Raw genomic sequence first — 11,944 nt, forward strand, 5'->3', positions numbered from 1 at the left:
AGATCACACGTGACAATCACCGTGATGGGCAGTGGAAGCTGTAACTGGGGTTCTCTGAGAGACAGATGAGGTAAGATAATGATAGATAGGTAGATGATCCATAGGTGGGAGATGTCTCGGCGGTGTGTAACCTGCTTCTCTCATTACTGTGACAGATCACCAGGTATAATTTAAGGAAGGAAAGACTTACTTCAGTGCATGGTTTTAAAAGTTTTAATCCTTCCTAGCTGGGAGGGCACAGCTGAGCGGGGCGGGGCAGCTCACATCAGCGTGGAGGAGAAACAGAGACGGACAGACGGATCCTGGCACTCAGCTGGTACCCCGGTTTTTCTCTTTTATTCTGCCTGAGGACCCTGGTTCGCATGAATGGTGTTGCCCATGGTCAGCCTGGGTCTCTTTACGCTGGGTCCTTCCTGGAAACAATGCCACAGATGCACCTGGGGAATAGCTCCTTAACCTCCTACACTTTTTGAAAAAACCCAGGGAGTTGACAACAAAGGCTGATCGTCATAGATGAGCGAGAACAAAAGAGGAAAGGAAGACAGATGACAGACAGACAAACAGACAGTGAGAGACGATTAGATAAATAGATACCATGAGGAGAAAGGGCTATGGTTTGAATATGAATTGACCTTCATAGACTCATGGCGTTAAATGCACATTCTCCAGCTGGTAGTGCAAGTGTGGAAGGTTCTGGAAACTTTGAGAAGTCATCACTGGAGTGTACCTGTGAGAGTTACACACGGTCCCTTGTCCTCCTCACCCACATCCTCTCTGCCAGGCGGTGAGCAGCACCTGCCATGTGACCCTGTGGCCGCGGTGTCAAGCCTCACCGTGACTCAGGGTCAACACATCCGAGGACTGTGGCCTTAAATAAATGGATAAACCTCGGAAAGTGAGCTAAATAAAATAAAAGCATTTCCCGCTGTGACGTGGACTCTGCTGCCTGCGCTTTGGTCACGTCCCTGTGGTGGGGCTGCCTTGCCTGGCCTCAGTGGAAGAGGACGCACTCTGTCCTGATGAAACTTGATGCGCTGGGGTGGGCTGATGGAGGGGCTCCCCTTTTCTGAGGAGTAAGGGGGACATAGAGAGAAGAGGGAGGGAGTGTGAAACAGGGAGGAGAGGGGGAAGGGGGCTACGATTGGGATGTAAAGTGAATGAGTAAATAAATAAACAAATAAATAAATATTACATTATTTTAAAATTTTACATTTAGTTAAATATATTATCATAGCAATAAATATACATAAATATAAAATAGATACATAAATACATAGATACATATATATACATACATACATAAATACATAGATACATATATATATACATACATACATACATACATACATACAAACAGAGATACATAGATAGATTTATAGATAGATAGATAGATAGATAGATAGATAGATAGATAGATAGAAATACATAGACAAGGGAATTTATTCAGAAAATTTGCTCTTGTAATTATTGAGTCTTCTTAAGGCCACAATACACACTGTCATCAATACAGAGGCCTGAGGATTTGAGTGGTACATCTCAGCCCCGCTCCAAAAGACTCAGAATCGGAGACACGCTAAGCCACTTCCCATCTGAGGCCAAAGACCAGAAAAGATGAAGTTCTACCTCTCTGAGCACAGGGGAAGAAGGGCGCTCTGCCCTGTGACAGAAAGCAAGTCAGCCTCTGTATTGCACTGGGTCTCCCCCCACCCCCACCCCCACCTCCACCCCCACCCCCACCCCCGCTTGGCATGGGCCTTCCTCCGTTGCACCTACCAGCTCATAAACATGTCCTTTCTAGCAGCACTATTCCTCACCCTCTGTTCACTAGCTTTCTCATTGTTGGGTCCAAATTAGCAGAGAGGATGATTTAAGAAAGGGATGCTCTACCTGGTCCTTGGTTTCTAAGCATCAGCCTGTGGCCCCTCAGCTCCATGCTGTTGGGCAAAACATCACGGTGGCAGGAGCCTGTAGTGGCAGACCACTGTCCTTCACTTCCTGCCCGCCACAAAGCAAAGACTGAGGGGGTAGAAGGAGAAACAAGGGCAAGATGTGGCCCCCCCAACAGCATACCCCAGTAAGTGACCTATTTCCTCTAGTTGCCCCCCCCACCCCGATTTCTACTCTCCTTCTCCTAATAATACCACCATTCTACGGATCCATCAGGAGATTAAGCAATTGATGAGGTCAGAGCCCTCACGGCCGAACCATCTCTAGATCTCAAAGACACGGGTGGGATTCACTGAGTCTAAGGCTGTTCTCAAGTGTACAGTTAAGACGCATCACACCAACAAGTTCTCCCTTAATCCAGTCAGTATGGCACCTGAAATAGCCACACCCAGAGCCTCGCCAGCACATTTATTATACCTGTTCCGACTGGTTGCATGAAACTGCTAAAGAAACTATCAACAAAGGCCGTGCTCCCAAGTCGGGGGGGGGGGGGGGGTGCACTTTGTCATGTTCCAGACGGACCACGTCACTGGGCTGCACAGTCCAGTGGCTTCCAAGAGCTGATTGAGAGTCACTCGGGCCCCTTTATGATCCCTAATGTCACTGTGTGAGGCACCTGTCACCACTGTGAGTTACTTAGCGTCTCTAGGGCTTGGTGTGCTCACCTCAGGACATAAATAATAGGTCTTTCTCGGCAGAGTAGAGTCAAGCTGTGTGCTGATCATCCTTGGAGGGGCAGGGGGGTGGGAGGGGTGGCCAAACTTAGACCCCTAGCTCAGCTCTGGGGTGCAGGCTCTTAGCCCAGCCCTTAACGAGGTGCAGGCCGCTTAGCACTTGAATGTCAGTTTGTCTCCTGCACCCCCCTGTCCCTCATCTCATCTGTGGACAGCTCACAGGTCCCCCTGATTCAACGTCCTGGCTCACTTCACCAGCCTGACCGGGAGCCCTGTGGCTTCAGATCGAAAGCCCTTATAGCCTGACAACTAAGAATCCTCTTCAGTCCAGTTTTTTTCTGATAGGCAGCATCCTCCAAGCCTCTCTACGGAGCAGGGATTAACCAAACCCCAAGCCTCCCTTCTCCCCATACAATTAAGCCAATCACAGCTGGCAGAGGGAAGGTGTGTATGCAGCCTCCCTCCCACGACCAGAGAAAGGCCACCGACAGACAGTCCTGCATCGGCAAAGAACACCTCCTGGTCATCTGGGCCCAGGAAGATGTCGTTGGTCCTCCAGAGGCCAGTTGCGAGGTTTTCTCCAAGCTGCCCCTCCCTGCCCCATGTGCCCTCCGTGTCCTGCAAGCCTGCGGTTTGGGCCTCTCCTCACATTCATCGTGTGCTTCTTCTTGAGGACTCTTATGTTTCATCCTCAGAAGAGGGGGGGGCGTCATACATGACCCAGCGCTACAGGTTGGACGTTGTATGTCGCCCAGAGGCCTGTTCCCTACACTGGAAACAGTTCCTGCTACTGGCAAGGGACAGAAGTTTCAGGAAGTGGAGCTGAGTAGGGTGTCTTTCAGGCACTGAGAAACATGCCTTTGAGGAGAACGAGGGGTCCTCAGTCTTCCCCCTTTCTCCCTTCACAGCCATATTATGGGATTTTTTTTTTCCTACGACACCATTGGTTCTTTATACATCATCCCTGGCAGCTGCTTCCCACAGTCATGGGACTAAAGGACTTGGTGCACATTGTGTCAAGGGGTGATCTTAAACTCACTGGGGTCAACTGGACTGTCTATAACGAAGTGTCCACTGGAGCACTGTGGGGTTCCCGTGGCTCTCTGGACACCATGCTGTCCGTTGGGGGCACTCCTGATATCAATCACAGTGGCTAGAAGCCTGGAGGCTACATATTTCTGTAGCCTCTCGGAACATACCCATGATAGACCCCTGCCCACCAGTTAGAAGGCAGAAGCCACCTTACCATTCCAGTTATACCTGTAATAGAGCCTGGTCCTACAGGCGACGGTCCTGAGGGTGGCCAGCTTGTGTTAGAGGCGGCTGTGACCATCGCTGGAGTCACCTAGCAGAGCCTGGTGTCTCCAAGACCCAGTGAGTACCCAGAGACACAGTTCCTCATTATGACCTCACATGCTTGAAAGATGGTTCTCCAGAGGGGCCTGAGCATGCCACTCACTGGCGCTCCGCCCTCGGGACTCGATCACATTATAAAGTCCCTATGGCCAGCAGCAGCATCATTCCGGGATAAAGAGTTGGCCATAGGACTTCTGAGAAGATGGTGCTGTATTCAGTCAGCAACGCTGCCCAAAAGCAAATAGTAACATGGCAGGACTTAGAGAGGCCGCTAGGGACTTTGACTCGAAATGGTGAGAGTCAGGAGCCTCCTTGTCTTCCTTGGGCCAGCCCTAGTCCCCTTCGCAGTGTTGCCATCCATGTCAACACAAGGCTGGCTGGAGGCACTGCCTTTGCTACGAAAGCCACCCACCCCACCCCTCACCCCCACCCCCACCCCGGCATCTGCTTCAGGAGGAGGCAACGCTGCACCTGCTGGCGCTGTCAGTACAAGATGCAAACCCAGAAGAGTACAGAATGAGAAAATCCCTCTCTCTGCTAATATGAAGTTACCTCTCCATCGTGGGAGATCCAGAAATCTAAGGAGGGATGCTGTGGAGGACCTAAAATGCCATCTTACACATCCATGGCAGCCTGGAGACTCTCTAGTGTGCAGGAGAAAGACTCAGCAGACAGCCTACATCTTCAAAACCTCTGGATTGCAAAGTGTTCCCTCCCATCCATATTCAGATGCACCTGCGGAAGCAGGAGGGGAGGCACCACCATGGCCCATAACGTCTTCCCAGCCACTGACAAATGGTCAACCTATGTAGACAGTACACAGAGGCAGTCTGAAGCCAGGCTGAAGAAAAAAAAATTTTTTTTAATGTAAAACTAAGCAGACACACAAATCCAACCACGCACGTGTAGAAGACAGATCGATTCTAGAGATTGTGTCTGGATTACATTATTAAACTCAAGTGCTCAGGGGAAACGCCACTCACTCTACAGGGACTGGTGCAGTGGCTCCGTTCATGGGCGCTCTCCAGAGAAAGAGGCCACCAGAACACGGATGCAGGCAGGCCCACCTCGTCTCATGGCAATTCGCTCTCCTGTGCTGCGCAGAGGCTGTTAGTTTAACACAGAAGGTGACCACCTTGTGAGGGACAAGGTGACTGATTCCATTTCTCCAATGGTCCAGATTATCATTAGCATTTCTTAGCAATAATGTATTTTTAATTAAGGCATGAATATTGTTAGTTTAGGTATAATACTATCTCATACTCACACTACAGTGTAGTGGCTTTGTGTGCCTTGGAGAAAGGCAATTCCGTCCCTCGCTTGGTTGTGATGTCTGCTTTATTAGAATGGCCCAGAAGCCAGCTGCAATATCTCTGTGCTATAACTACGGAGGTAGGAGAAAGTGCTTATTCAAATGGAGCCACGTGACCACTGCAGCTGAGAGCACCACACGGAAGCATCTGGAAGTTGGAAGCCCCTGAACCCCAGAAGAATAGCTCAGTGCAAGTCCACTGACCTCATCACCAGAGAGAGCAATGGTGTAATTTTCCGTCTAAAAGCAGCAGTTTTCTTAAAACCCAGGAGTCAGCAGGGCGTGGTGGCGCACGCCTTTAATCCCAGCACTCGGGAGGCGGAGGCAGGCGGATCTCTGGGAGTTCGAGGCCAGCCTGGTCTACAGAGTGAGTTCCAGGACTCCAAAGCTACACACAGAAACTCTGTCTTGAGAAACAAAAACAACAATGAAAAGGCTAGGAGCCACTAGTACATAGCCGTATATTGACACATCTGTTTGAGTATCTTTGCTAATCTTTTAGGTGTGTGTGTGTGTGTGTGTGTGTGTGTGTGTGTGTATGTGTGTGTGTGTGTAGTTTGGTGGCTCATATGGGACATGCCGCTATACCAGCACAGAAAGAAAGGATGGCGTGAGGTAGTGCACAGGCTACAGAGAGTGGATTGTGGTCCAGGGAAGGAGGAGGAGAGTCTTTCTCACTCTTGGAAAGATGGAGACCAATCCTCCTGGCGTGGCTGCCCACTAGGTTCAGACTCTTCTGGAAACCCCGCCCCAGCCACTCTGGCCAGTCTTTCCTCCATCCAGATGACTTAACATCTTATTAACGGTCATAGTATACCACGTTGTCTCATCTTCAACAGCACCAGAAGCGAGTAAGAAACGAGGAAGGAGAAACCATAGAGTGGAAAGGCAGGAGCACCAATGCAAATCGCCACCAAGTGGAACCACATGTGGGGTTCGGATTTCCCAGGCAGCAACTTCAAAGCGGTTATTCTAAACATGATCAAAGAGTCAATTAAAGGGCGCAGTGTGAAAAGAGTTAAAGGGACATCCGTGCCTCACAACACACTCACAACTAACTCAAAGCAGATAAGCCACCTTATAAGCGTAAGACCTAAAAACCGTAAAACCCTTAGAAGAAATTACAGCATGTAGTCTTGATAATCTGGGGTTTGGCAACTGACACTTAGGTAGAGTAAGAGCAATGAAAAGGAAAAAAAACCTAATCAATTAGATTCATTTATCACAATTTAAAATGTGTATATGCCGAGGAGAATGTCACACACACACAAACACACATACACACACGTGCGCATGCGCGCACCTACAAAATGGGAGAAAATATTTTTAATCCACATCTAATAAAAGTATAGCATGTAAAGAACTCCACTTATCAAAACAAGCGCCCATCTCAAAAAAATAGTCAAGATATTTGTATACTTCTTACCCTAAAGAATACACCCAAAGTGACCAACAAGCGCATAAAGGAAGCCAAAAGAGCTACCCCAAAAAGGCAATTCTTCTGAAACATCAAAGCCCGCCCCCAGTGACGTACTTCCGCTAGCAAGGCCACACCTCCTGCTACCGACAAACAGCTCCACCAACTAGGAACCAAGTATTCGAAGGCCAGAGACCACGTCCATCCAACACCACGAGGATGCGGTTGTTTTTACTGATTAATAATTATGGAGGATCAGGTGTTCCAAACGTTTATGCTTTATATCCCACAACATTAAATAAGAACGCGTTGCAGAAAAGCAAAATTTGTGGGAGCTGGAGAGACAGCTCAGAGGTTAAAAGTGCTTGTGCTCTTCCGGACAGCCGGAGCTGAGTTCCCAGCACCCGTGTTGGACGGCGCATGGCTGCCTGTAACTCAGATTCAACCGGACTCAGCATCGTCTTCTGACCTCTTTGGCGCGCTCTCTCTCTCTCTCTCTCTCTCTCTCTCTCTCTCTCTCTCTCTCTCTCTCTCTCGCTCTCTCTCTCTCTCCCTCCTATCCTTTCCCTCCCTCCCCGCCCCTCTCTCTCTCTCTCTCACATATACACACACACACACATCACATCACATCAAGATAAAAATAAGTTTCAAATAAAGAAGAGAAACCAAAGTATTCATCAGCACCCAGAACTGTAAATGCTCTGTGGATACTTTCACAGAGCCAACCTCAGAAGTCAAAGAGAGTTTATTGAATTATGCACTAGAACCTTCTCAACGACGGGGGATTTCCACACAATGGGCCCGTATTTACCACTCAGCGTCATAGCAATGCATGTGGTGGGGGATCACAGCTGCGACGTAAATAAACAACCCAGCCATGAACTATTTGAACACTGGGGAAAGGTGAGCCCCTGGCATGTGAAAGGAAAGTACCATGCTGCTGCTGAATTAAATGTAGCTCAGTATCCTCTTTGTTTTGTTTTGGGTGTGATGCTGAGCGTGCACACCAAGACTTCAGGCATGCCAGCCAAGAACTGTCTGACCCAGCTACTGCATCCCCAGCCATGGTGATACATTTTAAGAGAGAATCAATATGTAGATGTGTGTATGTGTGCACTAGTGTGTGTATATATATGTGTATGTATGTGCACTAGTGTATATGTGTGTGCACTACTGTGTATATATGTGTGTGCACTAGCGTATATATGTGTGTGTGCACTAGTGTGTGTATATATGTGTGTATGTATGTGCACTAGTGTGTATGTGTGTATGTGTGTGCACTAGTGTGTATGTGTGTATGTGTGTGCACTAGTGTATATATGTGTGTGTGCACTAGTGTATATGTGTGTGTGCACTAGTGTGTGTATATATATGTGTATGTATGTGCACTAGTGTATATATGTGTGTGCAGTAGTGTGTATATATGTGTGTGTGCACAAGTGTATATATGTATGTGTGCACTAGTGTATATGTGTGTGTGCACTAGTGTGTGTATATATATATAGGTGTGTGTATGCACACACACACACACACACACACACAGACACACACACACACATATATACGATAGTAAAGAGATATACTCAAAAGGTTGAGTTACTTTATCCACTGAGATTACTGGTGACTTTACTTTTATAAACTTTTGTTGAATATTCTGCACTTTTACAGCGTTCTGGTCTTGGTTCGAGGAGGGAAGACCCTGGCAAAGGGGTCAAGAATCATGGAATAGAGTCACGGCGGCTCACGCCGATACCTTCCCCAGCCGTAACGCTGAGTGAGTCATGAGTTCCATGCCGACCTTGACAACAGAATGAGACCCTGCCTCAAAATAAATGCATAAACCCAGACTAGTTCCTAGTGTCTGTCGTTTGTTTTTTTGTTTGTTTGTTTGTTTGTTTTTGTTTCTTTCAAGCATTCCTCGCTAGGTTCCTGTCCTTGAGGAGACACCATTCTGGAAATGGCCAGTCAATTTTTTCTTAAATGGCTTTTTTGTTAATGTCTAACTCGCTAATATGTCCAGGACAGTGACCCGGCTGTAAACGAGGCCTCTGACCACCATCACTGCGCCAGGAAATCCCTTCCCTGCCACAGAGGCGCCCTGCCTGCAGCCAGCCTCACCCAGTGTAGACGCCTGACAGCTGTCCTTTGACTACCTCTGCAGTGAAGCACGCTTGCGGCCCTGATAGCGTTCTCTCGGGCACTAAAGGAAGTGAATAATGATTAAAGGGCCCTTTGGACAATATCCTTCTATCCGAGGAATCATACACTCAAATAATCTAATTTGTAAAAGCTCTTCACTACCTTAGTGCCTGGCTGCCATTTTCTTTTGCATATATTTTCGGCACTCAACTAATGATGGATAGAGGGAATTAAGACATGGTTGATTGCATCTTATAAAGGCACTTGGAGGCATTTAAGATCCCTAGCATCTTTTTTTTTTCTCTTTCTCTTCCTAGCACCTTCTAATGTAATGTGTTCTCGGAACACATGTGTGAGACGCGCATTGATATTAAAAGCTGTATTCTATACAGCCTCATAAAAGCATGCCACAGCATAAGCAAGTGCTAACATAAAGCAGAGAGCATAATCGTTTAAGAGGTGAGAAGAAAGGAGTGTGTGCGGCGGGTGTCTCTAAAGCACCTTCTCTGGCTCCTTCCAGCCACGAGGGCGAAGCTACAGAGCCACCAGGAGAGGGATGGCTGCAGTGCCCGAAATGATGAGCGCACCTGTGCCACACACACACCCTGACACACACACCCATACACACCTTCAAACACCCCCCCACACACAAACACACACACACACTCACACACACACACCCTCACATACCTACACACATACCCACACACACCCATATATACATACACCCACCCACACACACCCACACACACACCCTCAAACACCCTCACACACCCACACACACACACCCCACACCCCCTCACACACCCACACACATACCCACACACACCCTCAAACACCCACACACACTCACACATACCCACACACACACCCACATACACCCTCAAACACCCACACACACCCACACACACCCACACACACCCTCACACACCCACACACACCCTCACACACCCTCAAACACCCTCAAACACCCACACATACCCACACACACACCCACATACATCCTCAAACACCCACACACACCCACACATACACACACACACACACCCTCACATACCCTCACACACCCACACACACACACACACACACACCCTCACACACCCTCACACACCCACACACACCCACACACACACACCACTCTTTCCGAAGTACACATATAAGTGGATGCGTGTGGGATTGAACTCGAGCAGCACCACGTGTATGAACGTTGGAAGCAAAGAAATCTCATCACCACCACGGTGCCATGCCTCGATCAATTCTGTGACCCAAGCTTGGTAAAGAGAACAAGATTTTTCCAGGGCATCGGTTTAAAATTGAGCCAGGCTTTTGGGGAGATGGCTTGGCTGGGAAGGTGCTTGTCATCCAAGCGTGAGAGACAGCGTGCCGATGCCTAGACCCTGTGTAAAACCTCAGTAGGCAGCACATCTGTCACCCCAGCAGCCCCTGGGGTCAAAGACAAGAGGGTCCCCAGAAGAAGCTGGCTAAGCTAGACTAGCCAACTCAGTGAGCTCTGGAGTCAAAAGAAAGAGCGATCAAGGAAGACACGGATCCTCAACCCCTGGTTTCCACACACACATACGCATGCATAACCGCACACATGTGCTCCCGCAAGCATCCATACTGCATATCCATTCCTCAAGAGAAAGGTGAACCAATACAGCCCAGTTGTAGGGAAAAGAGTGGTGGCTATGTGTTTTATTGCCTTTCTGAAAACAGACGTTGTTGGCTCTCTGATGCTTTTACTGTGTTATCTTGAGCAAAATTACACAGCCTCTCTGAGTACCACTTTCATAAGATCTCCCTACCTTCTGGGATTTATAGGGAGCTAGTTTATGAATATTAAAGCATTATCTCTGTGGAAGTAAATGGGGGTCTAAGAGTATGCCTAGGTGGTAGAGTATCTGGCTAGAATCCCCCAGTGAGGGGCTGGGGTGTGGCTCAGTGGTAGAGCACCTGCCTAGAATCCCCCAGTGAGGGGCTGGGGGTGTGGCTCAGTGGTAGAGCCCCTGCCTAGAATCCCCCAGTGAGGGGATGGGGTGTGGCTCAGTGGTAGAGCCCCTGCCTAGAGTCCCCCAGTGAGGAGCTGGGATGTGGCTCAGTGGTAGAGCCCCTGCCTAGAATCCCCCAGTGAGGGGCTGGGGTGTGGCTCAGTGGTAGAGCCCCTGCCTAGAATCCCCCAGTGAGGGGATGGGGTGTGGCTCAGTGGTAGAGCCCCTGCCTAGAATCCCCCAGTGAGGGGCTGGGGTGTGGCTCAGTGGTAGAGCCCCTGCCTAGAATCCCCCAGTGAGGGGCTGGGGTGTGGCCCAGTGGTAGAGCCCCTGCCTAGAGTCCCCCAGTGAGGGGCTGGGGTGTGGCTCAGTGGTAGAGCCCCTGCCTAGAGTCCCCCAGTGAGGGGCTGGGGCATGGCTCGGTGGTAGAGATACAGTACCAAAACTCTGTCCTATTGAACCATCCAGATGTCAGTACATCTGCCCAACAATGAATAAAATATTGCCCAATCTGTTGGGAAAGGGAGGAGGTGGAGGTGAAAAAGGTGACCTACATTCTCTGTGTCCATAACAGCTTAAGGAATCTGTGCTTTACCACTGACTAGGGTTCTGTGATGTCAGTTTGGAAATAGTGAGTTAAATAACCCCACAGATAAAATACCTAGAACCTCTGAGAAGCCTCTGGGGGATGCGTGTTTGTGTTTGCAGAATGCTTTAGCATGAGGCTGATGCCTGTGCCCCTTGTAAATGCAGGAGGGACAGCGTGGAAGTGCTTAAGTAAATGCAGAAGCTGGAGCTGGGCATGGTTGATTCATCCCTGCAATCTCAGGACTTAGGAGGCTGAGGCAGGAGGATTACTGCAAGTTCCAGCCCAGTGTGATATTAAGAGACTTGAGTAGTAGAAGGCTACTCTTTCAAATAGCTGCTGAAAATGTCCACCACAGATGAGGAATTGAAAAGGGCGGGGGGTGGAATTTGCTTACATCACTCAAGATAATCATGCTTTTAGCAGAAATCATGACTGGTGGCGATTTGGATTCCTAAAGCTTGTATTTCTCTAGAAACCCCACACCCTGGATCACACCCCCATTATCATACCCGGCACATAACT

At 48.8% G+C, this 11,944-nt stretch overlaps 1 long non-coding RNA gene across 1 annotated transcript; it reads right to left on the minus strand.

The window, feature by feature from the left end:
* Positions 1 to 206: 206 nt before the first annotated feature.
* On the minus strand, positions 207 to 3,951 carry LOC311590967. Its single transcript, XR_014777001.1, has 3 exons — positions 3,882 to 3,951; positions 1,888 to 1,965; positions 207 to 413 (listed from the first exon to the last, which is right to left on the minus strand). It is a non-coding gene; the product is annotated as an uncharacterized lncRNA (long non-coding RNA).
* Between the last annotated feature and the right edge of the window lie 7,993 nt (positions 3,952 to 11,944).

Source organism: Acomys minous, assembly GCF_964271855.1.
Source record: "Acomys minous genome assembly, chromosome: 20".
Taxonomy (NCBI): Eukaryota; Metazoa; Chordata; class Mammalia; order Rodentia; family Muridae; genus Acomys; species Acomys minous.